General features: G+C 40.6%; 1 long non-coding RNA gene across 5 annotated transcripts in view; it reads right to left on the bottom strand.

Moving 5' to 3' along the window:
* Positions 1–17,344, bottom strand: part of LOC118529696 (uncharacterized) — a 406,664-nt gene that overhangs the window by 347,944 nt on the left and 41,376 nt on the right. For all 5 annotated transcript variants that reach the window (XR_013443636.1, XR_013443637.1, XR_013443639.1 and 2 more), the window contains one exon: positions 1,407–1,499. This is a non-coding gene — a long non-coding RNA (uncharacterized LOC118529696). The remainder of the gene's footprint in view (positions 1–1,406; positions 1,500–17,344) is intronic.

The raw sequence follows: 17,344 nt of genomic DNA, 5'->3' as shown, positions 1-17,344 counted from the left end.
GTAACCCTCAAAATGGCACCCAGTTAGAAGGACAAAAGCTGAGGGAGTACTGACGAGTGGTAAAGGATATTGGCTCTGGGAGTCAGACTGACCTGGGTTCAAATCCTGACTTTACCTTCTTTGTGGTTTAGGGGCAAATTACTTAGTTCCTTCAATCCTCCATTTTTCTTATCTGTTAAATGGTGATAACACCAGTTGTACTTCCCTCCAAGGATTAAATGAAATCATTTTTTAGTGTTCAACAAGTGAGAACTATGCTAGAGATGATAATGATTTATATTACCTCCCAAAGTATTTCCTTTTAACAACACCCAGTATCTTGAGCAAACTGGCATTTCAAAACCCAAGCACCGTGCACTAATGTTCTTAGACAAATGTTAACCTTTTTCACCAATTAGAAAGACTAATGCAACACAACTCGCTAAGCTGTTTCACATTTCATTTGTACTCAGAGACAAAGTCCAAAAAATTATGACAGTTTGCTGCACATCATATTACAAACCTATTTCCCACTACTCATAGGAAGGGACTTGGCAATCCAGAAGGAATTTTTCAACATGCTAATTAATGCAGATAATGTATCTTCCGCAATCAAAAAGGTCAGAGGAATGTATTAGTTCCCTCTTTCATTGATTAAAAAATATTTGCATCCTCTTTTGACCTTCCCCTTATTTTACCCAAAAGAACTCACGATGACCACCCAGGAATTATTGGATAATCCTCCACCCCATTGCCTAATGGCGAGGAACATCTTGACGCCTTTGGGCTCAGCTGTGCTCATTAGGTACAGAAATGCCCTGAGAATACAGCGAACTTATTCAGATTTTTGTTTGTCGGCAGTTTGATGTAATAGTGTTTTATTTTTGGCCCCCAATTGCTCAGCAAAAAAAAAAAAAAAAAAAAAAAACAAACCTTGGTTAAGCTGCTGATTTCCTCTAAATCGCTGAGCACAGGGATTGTAGCTTGATAAAGTCATTTAGTTGCTAGATGTTTATATTCAGACCATGCCAATGGCTCTTGCTGGAGTTTTTCATGAGGAATGTGATGATGTTTACTTCTTTATGGGGTTGAAATAACCGTGAATTTACCAATACTACCTCGTAGGGGATTTTTAAAAATTTATTTCATCTTTAGGGCTTTGAAATATAAAATTTTATGTAGTGAAGAAGATGTCACAAAGTGAAAGTATGTATGCCTTCACTGAACAAAATTAGTTGCAACTTCCCCAAATATTCCTAAATTCTGAAACATTAATACATTGGCCATTCAGGCTTGAATGTGGCATCCTCAAGACATTTCCCAGAACGTATTATCAAGGTCCACTTGAATAGAAAAATTCATAATTGTGGCATCAATACTAAAGTGAGTGAAGGAAGTAGGGGATGAGAGAATTTGTATAAGTATACCTCGTCTCCTTTTCCTGTTTTCTTTTTTCTTTTCTCTCTCTTCTCCCAGCCCTGAAGGCAAAGGGATTAGCTGAGAGTGTAGACTGTGCTTATCTAAAATAAGAAAAAATGTTGAATTAGGAAAGCTGTTGATTTTCCATCCATCCATCCACCCATCCATCCATCCATCCGTCCATCCACCCATCCATGTATCTGTTGAATATCTGTAAAAGGCCAGACAATGTGCTAGACATACAGAAACAAAATTGTGTTGTTCGTTTAGTCAGTTATTCATGTAATAAACATTACCAATTAGCCCATGTTTGATTCATGAAAACTGAAAACAAGTAATTATAACATATGAGATGGGTATATAAAAGTATTCAAGGGGCACCTGGTTGGCTCAGTCAGTAAAGCTTGTGACTCTTGATCTTGGGGTTGTGAGTTCAAGCCCCACATCGAGCATAGAGCTTACTTAAATAAAAAGGCATTCAAAATCCTGAGGGAGCAAGAAGCTGAGGAAATACCCAAGCCCTCATCTGTAGCATATGTGACAGAGGCTGAGTTTCAGGGGCACACAGGCTGCCACAGGATACATGGTACAGCTGTCTCTGGAACCCTCAGTCACTAAGGTACTCAGAGGCAGAGTGTGGGATGACAGAAAGGTTGTGATCTCAAGAACCACACAGCCCTGGGTTTGCATCCCTATTGTGGCAGACTACATTTCCGGTCTCCCTTGCAGCTGTGCAAGGCTTTGGAGATTAAGTTCTAGTCAGTGGTTGCGATAGATCGAATGTTTGCTTCATGGGCTTGGTGGTTGCGATTGTGTCTTCTCAATTCACATGTTAAAATCCCAACCCACAATGTGTATTAGGAGGTGGGGCCTTTGGGAGGTGATTAGTTCAGCAAGGATGAAGCCCTCCTGAATGGGATTAGGGCCCCTATAAAAGAGACCCCAGAGAGCTCCCTGCCTCTTCTGCTACATAAGGACACAGCTGTCTATGAACCAGGAAGAGGGCTCTCACCAGACAACAGATTTGCTGGGACCTTGATCTTAGTCTTCCCAGTTCCCAGAACTGTGAGAAATAAACTTCCATTGTTTATAAGCCACACTGTTTATGGTTAAGTTGCTAGAGCCGCCTGATGGACTAAGTCAGGTAGTGTAACTTCCAAGAACTGTCCTTAAGAGGTTTCTCTCCCCCCTCTCTTTTTGCTTTCTGCCAACAGAAAGCTGATGCTAGAGCAACCATCTTAGACCATCAGATGGAAACATTTTGTGGAGGACAGAGAGCAACATGAGCCACAGAGTCGGATGGAGATGAAGCCACTGTACTAGCCCCATGTGGCCTGTGGGAGGAAAATAAATCTGACGTGTTTTAGTCACTACTGTCACTTGCGTTGAACTTAATCCTAGGTGCTACCAACAATGAGACCTTAATTAAATACAACCTTCATGAAACCCTCTGAGACTCAGTTTCCTCATCTACAAAATGAGGATAATAATACCTATTTTTATAATTGTTGGAAGGACTACATTAAAAGAGTAAATAAATTTAATTCACCTAGAATAATGCCAGGTATCCAGTAGTATTTTTATAAATAGTAGCTATTATTCTAGTAATGTTCTTTGTCTTTCCAAAGCTCATGCTCCACAAATCTCTAAAACTTGAACAGAATCAGAACTCCCATTCCCTGACAGGTGCATCCACTGTCATCAAGGTCAAGCACCAGATGAAATCCAGGATGTTTATTTGAGCAGTGGGGGATATTAGGGTAGGAGATGATGGGGAAGGAAGGCAGAGTTGGGAGAAATCAATAGTACTTCTTTAGATAAGTGAAGTTTGAGATGCTTATCAGACATCTAAGTGGAAATAGAAATAGAGTAAGCAATTGGATATATAATTCTAGAGCTTTTCAGAAAGGTACTGGAGCACCACAGATTTGAGACTTGTCAGCACCTAGATGGGATTCAAAGCTGTGGGGTAGAATGAGATCACCTAAGAATGTGGATATCAAAATTAGAAGGCCAAGGGAAGAGCCTTCAGGCATTCTAATATTTAGAGGTCAGTAGAGAAGAAGTCATTAATGAGGAAAACCCAACCAATATGCTGTCTCGGAAACCTAGAGACTCAATGTCTTATGGAAGAGGTAATCAGCTGTATCAAATGCCACTGAGAGCTTCAGTGAGCAGAGGACAGAAAATTGCCTGTTGGTATTGGTAAGAAATGGGTCGCTGGCAACTTGGATGCGGTAGGCAGCCTCTAAGATGGCCCCCTGTGAGTCTTTCCTCCTGGTATCCATGCTCTTGTGCAGTCCCCTCCCCTTGACCATGGACTGGACTTACTGAAATGCATTCATTCATTTAATGAAATACCACAAGAATCAAAAATAAAAAGCTTACACATAAAACTAGTGCCACTAAGACTGAATCACTCTAAACTGAGACAGTCACATTACATACTCAAGGCTGGAGACATTGAATGATATAGAAGACAAAACTGGGCTGCTTAATGCATGCTCCTCATTCACTTTAGGTTTTGTCAGTGAGCAAGAAAGATCAAGACATTGGGAGACTGTAGAAGGAAAAATAGCAAATTTGGGTGAAGGGAATGAAAGGAAGGTTATAAGTAGACATTTTAAGACATTTGCACCTGCTTAGGAATGAACTTTAAAGATTTATTTATTTATTTATTTGAGAGAGAGAGCAGGGGGAGGGGCAGAGAGAGAGGGAGAGAGAATCTCTCTCCACACTGAGCGCAGAGCCCGACATGGGGCTCGATACCACGACCCTAAGATCACGACCTGAGCCAAACCAAGAGTTAGACACTCAACCCACTGTGCCACCTAGGTACCCCAGGAATGAACTTTAAAAGAAATACTATTTTGTTATACAAACATTTTTCAGAAATATTAAAACATAATGGAACCACATTTGTCTACAGGGTGACAATGCAAAAAGCCCACTTAAAGTTTGGAAGATACTTTTAAATTATGTTAACTATTAATTAAGCGCTTAATCACCACTACAGCACATGCGAGCTGGACTCTGAGCTTGTTTTCTCATCTGTAAAATGGGAATAGTAACCAAATTTCATGGGATTTCTGTGAGAATCAACAGACATGGTGTATGTGAAAGTGTTTTATAAATTGTAAAGTTCTCTACACATAAAAATATCTTCATCATCATCTACAGGAAACTGATTATCATGTGAACATCCATTATTTATGTCTACCCAGGCCCCTGCCCTCCTTCCAGTAATAACATAGCTTCCCTTCCACTGAAGAACTCTTCTTCCTTATTATGGAGGAAGTGCCCACTCCCCATCCTGACCAAGCGATTCACCGCACCCCATGCAGCTGGCCCTAGTGATGGGTCAGGACAGCCGTGTCCTTTAAGTCAGTCCAATCACAGTTCTTCTTGGCTTCTTCTGTCTTTTCTTGCCAAGAACTATAAGAATATGTCCCCAGAGACACTGGCGACCATATACTCCCCTATCCCCTGCAGGATAAAGTTGACATGTAGAAAGAACGAGAAGTGAGAGACAGAGTACTGAAAGAATTTCCATCATCCTATATGGCTAGCCCCAGCCCTGTCTATCCCATAATTTCCTTGCATGAACTTTATGCACACACACACACTCACACACACACATATACGTAAGCATTTGAGTTGCATTTTAATCACTTCCAACAAAGAGTCTGGCTAACATAGATTGCACAATGACAAACTTTCAAATTAAAAAACATGGAGAGAGGAGAACTTGCTCATTGTCTCCTTTTCAAACTATAGATAGTGTTCAGAATAGTGAAAACACAGAACATATATATGTATAGCCTCAGCATAGTGTACACGGAATGAGAAGCTATTCATCCTCCAATATCATCAGGTGGCAATAATAACTACAACATTTTGTAGTATGTGGTAGAGGAAACAAGCCTCTTAAGGAATATTGTTCATAAACACTGAATTCCTTAAAAAGAAATTTGTCAGTTTTGGTCAGCTATTCTAAACTAATACATGTTGTTGCCATAAAGTCCTAAGTAAAAAAGACCATTACAGATAAATTTCTAAATTAGGTACATTGACCATCCCAGACTTTTTCTAGAATAAGTGGTCCACTTTACAGAGGAGAGCTCTAACAAGGCCAATTTCTGTCTATCCGTAGTACTTATCATGAACCCCTGAGTGGGAGTAGCCTTAGAGATACATCTAGAATGATGTAAAGACACATCATTTTACAGATGAGGGAACTGAGCGCCCCAAATATGAAGCAACTTGAGCAAGTTCACAGTTAGCCAATAAATTAGGTAAGGATTGTTTGCTCATAAAATAGTTCTTTGTGGGGTACCTGGGTGGCTCAGTCAGTTGAGTGTCCCATTCTTGATTTTGGCTCAGATCATGATTTCACAGTCCTGAGGTCAAGCCCCGCATTCAGTGGGCAGTCTTCTTGGGTTTCTCTCTCCCTCTCCCTCTGCCCTTTCCCCCAACTCACAAGTGAGCAAGGCATGTACTCTCTCTCTAAAAATAAATAAATAAATCTTTAAATAAAATAAAATAGTTCTTTGCTTTACAAAACACTACATTATATTTTTCATTTTAATTGATGCTTACAATATAAATTTCCTAATCTATGACCATGTTTAAAAAAACTCTATTAAATTTGTAAAACTTTGATTTGTACACAACTCAGGAAAGCATTTATTGCATCTATATATAATTCCAGTCTGGACACACTATTTATGATATCAGAAATTCAGAGTCATTTCCATGAGTCAGCACTGGGATAGATAAAAAGTTTAGATTGGCAAATCCCAATATCTTGAAGAAGTAGAGACAATTGCTTGGTGAAACATGATACTCCTATTAAATGTTCTGGAGGTTCTTAAAGCAATTGATGAAATTCTTATTGCTGTAATTCTTGTATTATGTAATTTTAATCATTTCATGTTCTAAGTCACAACTGTTTAACCAGTTTCTCTTAGAGCGCAATTATTTTCATCAATCTTTCTGTATATCTAATGGAACTGAGGGAGCCCCAACAGGAATCATATATCAGCTGCCTCCATGAACTATCCTTTTCGTTCAATGAAGCGCAGCTCAAAATAGGATTTTCAAGGGTGTCATTTTTCAGATGTTATTCAGTGTTGTTTGCTGTTTGCTTTTATTTGAATTACTGAGGTCAATGTTCCAATCTATGGGTTGGCTTTTTGTATATCTTTACAATGTGTATATCTTCTTACATATATTCTACACTATGTATTTTCTTACATGTCTTCTTATATACTATAACATATATAACTTGTATATCTTTACTTTTGCCCAAGAAGGACTGGGTGGAAGCTGATTCTCAATTTTTTGCTACCTCCTATCCCCCATCGCTGTCAAGTCTCAGAAGGTTCCTACAGAGGGACCAAACCTCTAGTGGGTTAAAACTGACAGTGGGCAATACTGAGTCTTCTACTAAACTCAGAACTATGATTTATGTATGCTTTCTTATGCCAACTTTTTTCTCCCTTGCTTTTTCAGGGGACTAAGGAAAGTGTAGGGGATAGATGTAGTGCTGGTCTTAAAAGCTACCAGTCACGAGGAAGAGATGTCATACTAATATCAAGATAACATATAATCATAGATGCCAAAAACCAAAGAGGTGCAAAGGAACAGAAACATAAAAGCCTCAGAAGAAAAAAATGCAATGCTTACTGAGCAAATAAAGACATTAACCTTCAGGCTGAAAATTAAAACAGCATCGAGATACCTTTTTTCGCTAATAAAAACAGCAATGACTTATACATGCATGTTCAATACTGGCCAGAGTGTGCTGGGATGGGCACGCTCTCTCTGTTGGCATTTCTTATAACAGTATAATATTTCTGGAAAGCTATTTAATGGCATATCGAGAGTCTTTAGAATATTCACGCTTTATCCCACTTTCGAGAACCACCACCCCCTACGAGAAAATAATCAGAGCAAAGGCAAAGATTAATGCGGGACAGATTATTTTGGTGGTGCTTGCAGCAATTAAAAAATGTAAACACCATCAACGTGCAAAAGAAGAACAGTTAAATGAATTATGGAACAGTCATGGGTTGAATTATTAAATGGTTATTTAAAATGATGTTTCTGAAAATGTGCCAAACATGGAGAAATTCTCATGATTTCACACCATGAAGAAAGGAGGGCACGCGACAAATGTACTGCGGAAGAATCTGTGAAACTGAAAGTACCTGCTACTCCCCAACCTCCATTTGAGGAAACCACCCTGAGCGGTTGCGTATGCCAAATGTTGCCTTAGCTTGCGAGAATAGTGTATCACAGCATTTAGCTTGTGCAAATTTAATTCTATGACCCCAGCAAAAAATAAAATGAGAAAAATAACTTCTGAAATGGCGCTGGCAATTTCCACTTGATAAGTGCGTGCCCCTAAGTGAGCATGGCATGGGAATTAGGAATTTGCTGTTCCCTCAGAAATTTCAGTCTCTATGGAGCGGTCATAGTGGGGGCATCTTGCCAAAATGTGTGTAAATCTAGAGTATAAAGATACAATTCTACATTCTCCTTTGCATATGAGCTCTTTATTGCTCTGGTCGGCATAGCTCCTGTAATGTTCCCTAGGGTCTCTATGTTGCCAAACTCGGCAGGTTGTTCTCAGGCTTCATCTTATTAAACTTCTCAATAGCACTTGATACATTTATCTGCTTCCTTCTAGAAAAGGTTCACTTGACTTCTGGCAACATTATTCTCTCTTCCTTCTCATCCTATTCACTTTTCAGTCTGTTCCACTGATCCCTTTTCCTCTTCCTTCAGTCTGTGAAGATTGTAGTGTCTCAGGTCTCAGTTTTTCAACATCTTCTCTGGCTAGACTCGGGTGATCTCATTGAGAACCATGGCTGTAAATATCAACTGTAGTCATATGATATTAATAAGACTAATGACTGACACCACTACTTTGTGCTCCATTCTAAATATATTACATATATTAATCAACCCTCACAATGGTGCTATGAGATAGCTCATATTATTATCACCATCTTAAAAGAAAAACTGAGGCACAGAGAAATTAAATAATTTGCCCAGAGTCACAGCTAATAGAAGATGGAGCCAAGACTTGAACCTAGGCATTCTGGCTGCAACTTGCCTGCTCTTAAGTACTATCCTATGTTATACTACACCACCTCCTCAGTGATTCCTAAGTTATACCTCTACCTGTTACCTCTCTCTAAAACCTAAGATTTGTACATTGGACATCTTTGGTTTGATGTTTAATGTAAACTTCAAACTTAACATATCCAAAATAGTATTCTTATTCCCCTTCAAATCTCTTCCTCCTGTAGCCTCCCAGTTCAGTAAATGGCATCCCCACTCTTCCAACTGCTCAAGCCATCCTTGACTTTCCTCCTTCTCATTTCCCATATTCACTTAAATACTGTTGGCTCTGTCTCCTAAATAAATCAAGAATTTTTTTTATTATTTTTCATATTTTTCATAGCTACCACCCTAAAGCACATCAACTTTTCTCACTGGACTCCTATATAACCTAATCTCTACATAAATTGAGAATATACTATGTGCTAAGGGAAGTCAGCCCCACCACCCTAGCCATGACATACGGGTCCAGGGATCAGTGTCTAAGCTGGTGTTAACTATAGAGAAGTGGCCATAAGGAAGGTTAAACCTCTTTAGCCCATAAGGATGCTCCATACGAGTGGCGGCTCACCAACCCAATCAGATGATAACTTTGGGGGATACACGATGTAAGTTTGTAAGCCGACCAGCGCTGAGTTATTGCCCTGGTTCTCTGAGGCCTGTTATGTAAGTCTAGTCTTGGAAGCCTGGAATCCCTGTGTGCAGACTAAGAAGAAAACGTCTCACCACGTCACACATTTGCCATATGTGCTCCTTTAAAAAAGTAATCCCATTATAATGCTCCTTTATAATTTTAAATAGGAAAATGTGCATGGGAAAAAAGCAGAAGAAAATAAATCAAATCACAATTAGTATTCACTCAACTCTAGGCACTCTTCGTATGGGGTTTTGTTGTTGTTTTGCTTTTTTTTTTGCCTCTATTTTTCAGAACGGTATTTTATCTTGATAATCAAGGAAAACAATGTTAAGAGCCAGGTGTAAGAGGGACTGTGGAGAGAGCATTTTCATATTCAAAAAGAATGGGATCAAGGTAATTGTGAAGTATATTATTATTTATTCACTATTATTATTTTAAAAATTCACTCATTCCTCTATACAAATACTTGAATCCTGAAAGCAAAGAAGAATATAAAAATTTCAAATGCTGACCTTTGAATCCATATTTGAAATACTTCTTACGCCTAAGGAAATTTTAAAAAAAGAAAGAAAAAAGGAAAAGCAGTGGACTCAAGACACTTAGTTCTAATCCATGCGCCCTCTGCTGGCTGTCTCTTGGCTTTCTACTATTGCATTTTTAGCTTTGGGGGAATGTTTTTCTGATACTACTATAAGACAAAAAAATAAAACAAAACAAAAAACATAACTATTCAGATACACAAAACTAGGAACATTTTGACATTCAAGAAGTCTTTGTAACAAGGCTCTGTTGGGCCCCAAACAACTTGTTATTTCCTTTAAAACAAAAGTAATAATGACTGCACGAGGCATTTATATGATGTTCTCGGTAGATGTTCTTCAACTCATAGCTATTTGACTTATCGTGATTTCACCTTACCAGGACTCACATGTACAGCACTCAGCTGTAAAATACCCCTTTGCAGACTGCATACAAATTACTTCACCCCAAGCAACCTCCTCTCTGGGCTCCAACTCACTTCCTTGAGCCCCAGCTGGTCCGATCTCACAGCCCCCTTTCCCAGCACCTCCCCTTCTATGCCAGCACCAGCCCAACATGGCCTCTCAAGATGTTACTGCTGCTTGTGTAGAAAACAAGGAAGAGACAGAACAAGGAAAGAGTGCATTCAACAGGAAAAAGAGAGGGAAGAAGGAATAAAGATCAGCAGACTGAGAGAGCATGTCCAGTTGGCATAAAATAATGATGATTTTGTTCTGTGCTCGATAAATGGCTTTGGAGGTGGTTTCCAAAGAGAAGTCCAAGCATGTACTGAATTATGGAGACACCGTTGCCTGCAGTCTCTAAAGAGCACTACTTCAAAGGACAGTATTCTTTTTGGTAGTATGATTCAGGTTTTGGGGGAGTGGGGTGGAGGGGATATTGTCAGTATGACTATATTTTTACTTTATTTTATTTTATTATTTTAGGGAGAGAGAGAAAGAGGAGGGGAGGGCAGAGAGAGAGGGGGAGAGAGAGAGAGAATCTTCAGCAGGCTCCACACTTAGCGTGCAGCCTGATTCAGGGCTCCCTCTCACAACCCTGAGATCATGCCCTGAACCTAAATGAAGAGTCGGATGCCTAACCAACTGAGCCACCCAGGCGCCCTTATTATTTTATTTTTTAGTTAATTTTTATATCCTGCTTTCCTCCAAAAGGGATTTAAGATAATTTCCAAAGATGTTGTAGAGTAACAAGGAGGATTAATTTTTAAAAATTCAGGTGCTCCTCCTGGATTACCAGATGGTGAGCTGGCTGGAACTGCCCCTCCTCCCTCTCCCAGTGGGAAACTCGCATCCGACTCCAACTTCCCCTTGCAGCAAGGCCTCAGACTTCCCACTGGTCTCCAGGTCTCCAGGTGATATGCAGATGTATTCCCAGTGCTGCTGCAAAAGCAGGCACCTAAATGCTGACGGCCTGGCAACAAGGAGTCCCCACCACTGACAAGGGCACTGGCATGCTCACTCATAAAAGGGAGAGCAAGAAATGCTGTTCTCGCTTCCCTGGAGCACTCTAGACCTGCCCATCCCAAGGTGCCTCTGCACAGGTGGTGACACATCCGTTGCCTCTCTGACCATGAGTTCTAGCCAACGCCATCCGCCCCTGCTGGTGTTATTCACAAGACTCAGTACAATATAGATCCACAACACAGAAAAATTAAGTACATACATAAATTTATAGGAGTGATTAAAAAAAATAAGGATAAGATGGAACTAGGGTTGATGACATACACTGAGTGCATGCCATGAAGTTCTACGCTCTTGTAGGCTACAAGTCACAGTGACTTCAGCACTTGTGTGTCCTTATTCCCTGTAATACCCAAAGCAAGAGTCCAAGTGCCCACTCCACGGGACCACAGGCAGTCCACTCTTTCTCTAGGTTCCATTCACTGAGTGTGTCTAGAGCCCTGCAGAAAGCCTCCATAATGCCACAATCCTGTCTTGGCAGTCATGGTCACGTGGTGACTATCTCTCAGCCTGCCGTCTTACTTTATCTTTAATTTTTTTAAAAGATTTTATTTATTTATTTGAGAGAGAGAGAGAGAGAACATGAGCAGGGGGGAGGGGCAGAGAGAGAAGCAGTCTCCTTGTGGAGCAGGGAGCTTGATGTAGGGCTCAATCCCAGGACCCCCAAGATCATGACCTGAGTCAAAGACAGACGCTTAACTGACTGAGCCACCCAAGTGCTCCAGCCTGCCATCTTACTTTAGCAGGTCACTTCTGGCCATCTCAGAACCATCCTCATGCCAAGACCTCTGCTATTTTCCCCGTACTCCTTCCCTCCAAACACTCGGCAATTCCATACTAGAGGCTAATTTCTAGAATATGTAAGACTTTACTAAAAGTAAAGGAAATATCACAAGAGAATTTCTATACAGAAAAGGTAAACTAATTAGATATTACAATGGTCACAACTTCTAGAATCCATAGGCCAAACCTAATGCAGTTACTCCCTTATCCTTTGCCCCAGACTTGGTCTAGTGGCAGGTTCCAGCTTATCACCCACAAAGGAATATTTTTTTTAAGATTTATTTATTTATTTGAGAGAGAGAGAGAGCACGAGTGGGAGGGGCAGGAGGAGAGAGAATCTCAAGCAGACTCTGCTCGGAGCGTGGGGCCCATGGGGGGCTCAGTCGTACCACCCTGAGATCATGACCTGAGCCAAAACCAAGAGTCGGATGCCTAATCAACTGTGCCAGCCAGGTGCCGTGCAACCCTCCCCCCTCTCTTTTTTTAAGATTTATTTATTTACCACAAACGAATTTTTGACTCTGACTTCCCTATTGAAAGTGCAGGACCCCAACTTTCACTGGGGCCTGATAATAGGGAAGAAAATCATGTTCCCCCCGCCCCTCCATGTCAGGCCCTTCTTCCAGACAATAGCATAAAAATCTGCACAGATATGAATACCCTAAAGAAGGTCAATTTCAATTTCACATTCAGAGATATTTAGTTCCCATAGTGTCCAAAGTTCTCTGAAATAAGATTTTGGCTTTACCTTTGCAAAAGAGAAATGAAAATATTTTTCTTAACATAGAAAATAGTCCTTCTCAAAAATGAATCAGAAAACAGCTGTTTAAAATAGCAGCTCAAACTGACTTAGTGCCATCAAGATTTCAGAAATACTGACTCAATATTTTTGGGGGACCACAAATATGGTTCTAAATCTTGAAACCACTGTGGAGGGAAACATGATTCGCTTTGTGTTTCAAGATAACAATAAACTTTCCTTGTGGCTATCGCAGAGAGAGAGAGAATTGTGTAGGGGCGCCAGGGTGGCTCCGTTGGTTAAGCGTCTGACTCTTGGTTTCAGCTCAGGTCATGATCTCAGGGTCTTGAGATTGAGCCCTGAGTCGGGCTCCAAGCTCAGCAGGGAGTCTGCTTGGGATTCTCTCCTTCTCCCTCTGCCCCTCCCCCTGCTCATACGCACTCTCTCTCTTTCTCAAAGAAATAAATCTTTAAAAAAAATACACTTTAATGTCAATCTATAAGTCGAGATATTGATTCATTCTAAATAAATGCGAGTGAACATGCTCTGGCAATTATGGTTATAGACATCTTTCTACATTTATGAGCACTCTGGCCTAAACTGGAAAATGTTCAAGAAAAAGAAGTATAGTAACACTAATGTGTCCTTTGAGTTGGCTTTCATAAATTAAGTTTGCTGGAGCTAACAATGCTGAAGAGAAACCTCTGCCCTAGCCAAACAGTGAGGATTGTTGTTGTTGGGTTTTTTTTGTAAGAAAAAAGTTGGAATTCAACTAAATCTTGAAATTTTTCCAAACACAAAACCTTGTTTTGAGGCACTGAATAAAGTTGTTTTCATTTACCAGCCACAACTGGAGAAGCCTTTTGGTGAATCCATGTGTCTTGGGAAACAGTCAAGCTAGGATGTCACTTGAAACAGAGGAAGAAATCGGAGGCAGCGCCTTATCCAAGTGACATAATCCACCCCCAATTCTATTTCTAAGCCCATCTTAGAAGACTTGGCAGCTACTCATCCTTTTTCTTTCAACATGCCAGTGGCCGAGACCCCTACATTTCTCACCGCATTCCACACTGCCGTTTAGCTGCTGGGGGGCAGGCCTCTACTTCAAAGAAGAATTCCCTTTCCTGAGCCCTGGTTTGAAACTTCAAAGGCCCTCACTGTCTCCGAAATGGTGACAACTTTTCTTGCCAAGAAAACGTCCCCATGAGGATAATCTTGATATTCTGGGCACAGATGGAGTCCTTGCAGGACTTGGTAACACATCTGGTTTGTGGCTTTGATGAACAAAGAGGCTCCGTATGTCATCATGACTCATCGCTGTCCTCATCAGCATGCATTTCGCTCAGAGACTGCCAACGGACTTGACAGAAGTTTTGTCATCATCTACTTAAAGCAAGTCCTCCATTCCATCAGAGCCTTGGCCTTCTTTCACCTCATTTTAAAATGATTGTGTTAAGAAAGGAGAGCAACATAGAAATGTTGTCTACTAAATAGAAGATCACTGGCTTTCTTGAGTGTTTTTGAGGAGTTGATTGAAACATCAGGGGGAAATTTCAGCTTCCTGAGAGAGAAAAAGAAAACCTCCTCAGTGTAAACTGACAGGAAGGTATTCATTCATGAGGTGATTTTCTTGGCAATACTTGTGGCCATGGGCAAGAGTAAAATCTTTCCATTCAAAACTTCAGTCACCAGTAGAGATGCTGGCAAAAACAAAACAAAACAAAACAAAAACTATTTTGGCAAAGCTTTTTTTTTTTTTTTTCTCTATTCTGGAAGATAAAATTGGACATCGAAAGCTGAGCTAACTTTTAAAGCTAGAGGAAGTGCTTCTGTAAACAGAGGAGAGAGGATAAAGCCTTAGAGAGTTTGGTGTAGGCAGAAATCTGAAGACACAATCAAACATGGCAGAAAAATACTTCTGCTCAGGTTATTTGCTTAACATTTTGAAACGCAGATTCAGAAGACATCCTTTCCTTGATGAGATAGGTAGCATCAATGATGCAGATGAGACAGGGACACAGAAGGGACCCCATGAGGGGAAAAGCTGCATTTTTCCCCCGTTGCTTCTCTTCTGGCTTCTATTCTTACTAGAATATGAACGTATACCCCACTTTACACATGCCTGGTCATGCAAGTAGCCTACGTCCTCCTTGTAAGGGACAAGGAGTTAGTGATTCTCTAGGATAAATAACATTTAAGGAAGCACCAGGTGACAGTGACCCAGAGGAAGCTATCCTATGTGCATTCCAGACCACTGGAGCTAGACATCTCCATGCCAAGACCCCCTGACTCCAAAGAGTCCACCTGGGCCCTTGTCTTTGTTCTAACTGGTTCTTGGATGCCTGAGAGGACACATATACCAGACCACTGTCCTCAATAAGAACAGCCAGACCCCAAACAAAGATAAGACTCACGCTCTTTTCCTTCCCAAGTCTCCCGGACATTCCGTCAGTAGCTCTCTCTCTCTCCCTCTCTCATATACATTGTATCTTCAATAAACTCTGCTTTCACCCCCTGCTGGGTCATGCTTGATTTCCATCCTGCATGAAGCCAAGGACCCTCTTGGCTGGTCCCACGGGACCCCTACCTTTGGGTCCTCTGACCTTGCCTGCAGGCATCACAGACACAGACAAAGCTGACCTCATTGACGAAGGACAAAGAAGGTGATACAATGTGAATTCAACTGGAAGAGGGAATCCAAGCACCCAGAAATAAGTCTGTCCTTGTGTGGCAAAGGGAGCTACTGATACCATCTACATTTCTAAAAATTTTCGGCTATTCATGTAAAACGTTAGAAAGCATCTGGGTCAAACTCATACATATTCAAGAACATTACACCATTTCCAAGTTCTCGAACAGACCAAAGACAACCTCCTTGATCCTGAAATAAACTATTAGAATTAAATTCTACTTTTAATTTTGTTTGCGTGTTTTAACATTTTTTTTAAAGCAAGGATTCAATTATATTTATATGAAAAATGAGAATGGAAGATATAATTCTTTCGGGGAAACATTTTTCTATTCTAGGTGAAGGAAATCAATTTCCAGTGCAATAAATTATATTAACTGAAAAACAAGGTATGCACAAGTTTATAGAATTTTTGTCTGGAGTTGGAGTCTACAGTTTTTGGCAAATGTTCAAAGCAGTTCATGACTCCAGAAAGTTTTAGAATTGCTTATCTAGAGAAACAGTTACAGTAGTTACCCTTAAGGCAGGCAATAAATGTTATCCTTGAACCAGGACATTGATGGACATTGGAGGCAGTGATTGGGGTACTGGGCAAGTGCATGGTGTCCAGTCAGACTATTCTGCAGCTTGAATCCTGCATTATATCCTTTACCTCTCAGCATTACTAAGGTAGAATTAAAATCCTCATAATAGAACTGAGTTGTCTCCAAGAATTTGTACCTGATAAATGCCCATTCCTCCTCCTATCAGGTAAAGATTCTCTTCTGAATGTAATTTGGGTTAACTTGACTGCCAAGAGCAATGGGTACTTAAAGCCCCAAGTTCCAAATCATAGAATACAATAATTTCAACTGGGAAAAAATTTTATGGTTTTCCATTAAAAAAAAAATAGAGTAAATCTCTATCACAGAGACTAAAACAGAGAGTCTAAGAACTCGTGAGGATTAGGAAAAAAGTCAGCTTTCTATGACCTTTTGAGTTTGTCTACCTTGAAAATTAACACTTAGAAGCTTTTAAAAACTGAAATGTGAGATTGTGGTCAAGTTCAAAGGAAGGAAAATGAAATTCAAGGAAGGGTTGATTTTTCTGTGGGAAATGCCAGTTCAGTCTGCATAACCTCCAGGTGTTAGATGAGGCCCCTGGTACAAGTGGGAATATAATAAAAAATAAGGTTGAGATGGTTTACTTGGTGTTGAGAGTTACATGTGTGTTATTTCATCAATAAATACTTCTTAAATAAAACCACAGCTATCTGATTCCACCATCCAAACCTTCCCGCTAGGAACATACTATCTCTTGAAGCTTTCTGATTCCAAACAACTTTATTTTTGTTTTGTTTTTTAAGATTTTATGTATTTATTCGAGAGAGAGAGAGCAAGAGAGAGCACAAGCAGGGTGAAGGGCAGAGGGAGAAGCAGACTCCCCGCTGAGCAGGGAGCCCAATGTGGACTCCATCCCAGGACTCTGGGATCATGACCTGAGCCGAAGGCAGACGCTCAACCGACTGAGCTACCCAGGTGCCCATCAAACAACTTTGTTTGCCCTGACTCGTTCCAGGTCTCTGCGTTACTCATCAGAGGGGTCTTCTCCCCAGACAGCAGTGGGCAGGAGTGAGAGCCCAGGCGCTTCCAGAGCCGATTACCTGCCGGGATCTCCCAACAGTCCCTGTTCCTATATGCCCCAGGGTTTTGATTTGCCTTCCTGTTGCCACATACTGAGTTTCTCCACCCGGTCCCAACCATCAGATTCTACAAATGGGCCTGTCGCCCAGAGAACCGCACCAGGGAACTGCCACCACCTTGACATTAGTCCAGTAAGATTGATTTTGGACTTCTTGCCTCCAGAACTGTAAGATAATATGTTTGTGTTGTTTTAAGCCATGCAGCTTGTGGTCATTTGTTACAACAGCAGTGAGAAGACACTTGTTAAGATGACAATCTTCCTAAATTGATTTTCAGATTCAA

The sequence above is a fragment of the Halichoerus grypus genome, chromosome 14, assembly GCF_964656455.1.
Source record: "Halichoerus grypus chromosome 14, mHalGry1.hap1.1, whole genome shotgun sequence".
In the NCBI taxonomy this organism is placed as follows: domain Eukaryota; kingdom Metazoa; phylum Chordata; class Mammalia; order Carnivora; family Phocidae; genus Halichoerus; species Halichoerus grypus.
This window is presented reverse-complemented; position numbering and strand designations above follow the sequence as displayed.